Genomic DNA, 4,823 nt, shown 5'->3' with positions numbered 1-4,823 from the left:
CTCAAAATCCATTGGTAATCCTCAGATTTCATGATGCCTTGTACACATTCAAGGCACCAGTGCCATAGGCAGCAAAACAACCCCAAAACATCATTGAACCTCCGCCATATTTCACTGTAGGTACTGTTTTCTTTTGTTTGTAGGCCTCATTCCATCTTCAGTAAAAAGTAGAATGATGTGATTTACCAAAAAGTAATCTTGGTCTCATCTGTCCACAAGACGTTTTCCCAGAAGGATTTTGGCTTACTCAAGTTCATTTTGGAAAAATGTAGTCTTGCTTTTTTATCATCCGGACTATCCTGTGTTGACACCTTTCATCAATTTTTTTCTTCCGTCCTTGCCCAGGGAGATTAGCTACAGCGCCATGGGTTGAAAACTTCTTGATAATGTTGTGCACTGTGGACAAAGGCAAATCTAGATCTCTGGAGATGGACTTGTAACCTTGATATTGTTGATATTTTTCCACAATTTTGGTTCTCAAGTCCTCAGATAGTTCTCTTCTCCTCCTCTTTCTGTTGTCCATGCTTAGTCCCCTTTCACACTATACATTCTTCTGTTTTTAAAGATCTGTTATATGCTACAGGGATGTGGAATTCCTATCGCCCGACGCCCGGGACAAGCAGTTCCGGACGCCAGGCAGGTGATTTCTTCAGGCATTTAGCAGTGTTAAATGCCGGAAGAATTCACACAGGTCCGCTCACACTGTTACTGTACTTACATCTCCCTGCAGCAGTCTATAATGAGACTTCTTTGCGGGGATGCGCGCGATTGGTGACATCATCACATACGTAGATCAGGACGTCATTACGCTGACGTCCCGTACAGCGCCTGTGATGACATCACCTATGGCGCTCATCCCCGTAAGGAAGTCTCATTATAGACTGCTGCAGGGAGATGTAAGTACAGTAACAGTGTGAGCGGACCTGTGTGAATTCCTAATATGAGGGCCTGCCTGATCACCAGGGGCAAAACTATATTCTTAATGGTCCAGTAACAAAAGTGACCGCCGAGCCCCTGAGCCGGCCGGAGTACAGGTAGCAGGGGATCAGAGAGGAGGGGAGGTTTGGTAAATAATGTGGGAAAGGAGAGGGGGGTTTGGGCTGAAATATAATGACACGAGGGTCATCAGAAGGGAGGGGGTATAATGACACAGGGGGCATCAGGGGTGGGGGAATATAATGACACAGGGGGCATCAGAAGGGAGGGGAATATAATGACACAGAGGGCATCAGGGGGGGAATATAATGACACATGGGGCATCAGAGGGGGGGGGAATATAATGACACAGGGGGAATCAGGGGGAGGGGGAATATAATGACCCTGGGGGGCATCAGAGGGGGGGAATATAATGACACTGGGGGCATCAGAGGGGGGGGGGATATAATGGCGCAGGGGGCATCAGAGGGGGGGGGGGAATATAATGACGCAGGGAGCATCAGAGTGGGCCCTACTTGATCCCTACCTGATAAAGGGACATACCTACCTGAAGGGGGACTACCTACTTAAAGGAATACTGTAGTGCAAAATAACTTATCCTCATAAGTGATAGACCGCGGGGGTCTGACCGCTGGGACAACCCCCCATCTCTTTTATGAGGCCCCAGCAGACGGCATGAAGGGAATGTTCCATCCCTGCATGACACGGCTGCTGAAATGCCCCCTCCATGTATCTATGGGATACATGGGGGGGGGGGGAGGGAGGGCGTTTCGGTCGCTCCGTCATGCGGACAAGCTCCCATTCCTGCCGGGGCCCCTTACAAGTGATCGGGGGAGGGGTTTCCCAGCGGTCAGGATGAGTAATTTTGCACTGCAGTATTCCATTAATGGAGCGGCCTTACTTATCAGGGACCCTGTCCACCGAATGGGGTGACATACTGGTTTGCCTATCAAGTTTTTATTAAGAAAAGACCTTATTTACATACTATTTGGGTTACAATTATTTTGTACCAGGACAAGTGGATTGTTATGAGGGACAAGTAGATTCTGCTCCGTTTTAGTCCCTTGGACAAGTAGTTTTAAAAAAAAATTCCACACCCCTGTATTACGTTATGAAAACCCTGAAAATCGGCCGTTAAACAGCCGTTACAAAATCCCGTTATAGTCTGTGGGATTTTTACATCATCAGTTTTAATCCGTCATAGCCCATTATTAATAACGGACGTTATTTTGTGATGGAGAAGGTAACGGAAGAAATAGTGCATGCACAATTTCTTCCGTTACCTTCTGCCGTCACAAAATAATGTCCGTTATTAATAACATGCCATGATGGGTTAGAATTTTGCTAAAGTGCATTTTTTTTCCCCAAATTACCATTTCTACAAAGGGTAATGGGAGAAAATGCCCCCCAAAATTTGTAACCCCATTTCTGCTGAGTATGGAAATACTCCATGTCAGGAAGTAAAATGCTCTGCGGGCGAACTACAATGCTCAGCAGAGAAGGAATCACATTTGGCTTTTGGAAAGAAAATTTTGCTGAAATGGTTTTTGGGGGCATGTCACATTTAGGAATCCCCTATGGTGCCAGATCAGCAAAAAAAAACAAAAACCCATATGGCATACTATTTTGGAAGCTACACCCCTCAAGGAACGTAACAAGGGGTACAGTGAGCCTCAAAGGGGTTATCCACCATAAGGTGATTTTAGTACTTACCTGGCAGGCAGTAATGGACATGCTTAGGAAGGATCTGCGCTTGTCTTGGGGCTAAATGGCCATGGTGTGAGATTTCCATAACACTGTGGCTAGCTTTTAGTGAAATGGTATTTCCTGTTTGACTTTTCTTTTTTTGACTACAAATCTCAAAGTTCCATTTTACTCCCTCCCACACATCAGCCACCCCACCCATTGAAACATAAATGAGCTGCATCCATTCAAAAGACCTGTGGTTTTCAATCAGGGTGCCTACAGCTGTTGCATTAGTTGCAGATGGATCCCTCTCCCACCAAGCGATCCCTCCACCCATTGAAGCAGACAGGCTCCCTGTCATCAGCTGACCAGTGAGTGAGGTCTCGGCCGCATTGCAAGCTGGGAAAAATCTGAGGCAAAAGTCATTTTGTATGCTGGTAAAAATAAATATTGGAGTGAAAATCACAGAAGAATTGTGAGAAAGCCGTGACACACAGGTACAGGTACATTACAAACAACTCTAACAGCAAATGGAGGATAGACAGACAGGTGCCCCCTGGACCCCCCACCTGCCTGTCTATCCTCCATTTGCTGTCTTTAGCCCTCCTCTCTCAGTTGTTTCCAGATCGTATGCAATGCTATTATTGTGCTCATTTATGAAGATATTTATACTTGTATACTGAGTTAGGGGGTCATATGTATTTCTGTATATACAATGCATTATGGCTTTTACCCTGATTAGGGCTCTTGAGGATGCACTGATTATTATTGAGTGTGCAGGTGTCCCGGGAGTGGTCTCCCCTTTGTAGGGGGTCCCCCTGTTGTGAGGTGGCCTTTGTGCCTTTTAAATGGTTTTAAATGTTTGTTTGCTTTGAATCATGTTATTCTATATGAATAAAATTATGTCTTTGATTACATTTGAACAGTGGGCGTGCGCTTCTTTTTAGTATATCATCTTTTTTCTTTGGTGGTATTATGTCAAGTGCTCTGCTGGCACACTACAATGCTCAGAAGAGGAGGAGCGCCATTGAGCTTCTGGAGAGCGAATTTGTTGAATGGAAGTCAGGGGCCATGTGCGTTTACAAAGCCCTCTGTGGTGCCAGAACAGTGGACCCCAACACATGTGACCCCATTTTGGAAACCTACACCCCTCACATAATTGAATAAGGGGTGCAGTGAGCATTTACACCCCACTGGCGTTTGACAGATCTTTGGAACAGTGGGCTGTGCAAAAGAAAAATTACATTTTTCATTTTCACGGACCACTGTTCCAAAAATCTGTCCAGACACCTGTGGGGCGTAAATGCTCACTGTACCCCTTATTACATTACATGAGGGGTGTAGTTTCCAAAATGGGGTCAATGTGGGGGGTCCATTGTTCTGGCATTATGGGGGCTTTGTTAACACACGTGGCCTTCAATTCCAGACAAATTTTCTCTCCAAAAGCCTAATGGCGCTCCTTCTCTTCTGAGCATTGTAGTTTGCCCGCAGAGCACTTTACATTCACATATGGGGTATGTTCTTACTCAGAAAGACATTTTTTGGGGAAAAGGCCCTATTTTCCCTTGTGAAAATGAAAAATGGGGTTACAAATTTGGTGGGCTTTTTTCCCTATTTACCTTTGTGAAATGTATTTTCATTTTCCCATCCAAATTTAACGAAAATTCATCAATCACCTGTGGGGTGTTAAGGCTCACTATACCCCTTGTTACGTTCTGTGAGGGGTGTAGTTTCCAAAATGGGGTCACACGTGGGTATTTATCTTTTTGCATTTATGTCAGAACCGCTGTAAAATCAGCCACCCCTGTGAAAATCACCAATTTAGGCCCCAAATGTACATAGTGCACTCTCACTCCTGAGCCTTGTTGTGCGTCCGCAGAGCATTTTACACCCCAGATATGGGGTATTTCCATACTCAAGAGTAATTGTGTTACAAATTTTGGGGTCTTTTTTTCCTTTTACCTCTTGTGAAAATAAAAAGTATGGGGCATGTTAGTGTAAAATGTTTTATTTTTTTACACTAACAGTCTGGTGTAGACCCCAACTTTTCCTTTTCATAAGGAGTAAAAGCCCCCCAAAAATTTGTAGTGCAATTGCTCCCGAGTACGGAAATACCCAATATGTGGCCCTAAACTGATTCTATACTAGGGCTCCGATTAGAACCATACACTATGTCCACCCCCTATGCAATCCCTAATTTA

This window comes from Hyla sarda, chromosome 1 (assembly GCF_029499605.1).
Source record: "Hyla sarda isolate aHylSar1 chromosome 1, aHylSar1.hap1, whole genome shotgun sequence".
NCBI lineage: Eukaryota > Metazoa > Chordata > Amphibia > Anura > Hylidae > Hyla > Hyla sarda.
The sequence above is the reverse complement of the archived record's forward strand: the minus strand, read 5'-3'. Positions refer to the sequence as shown.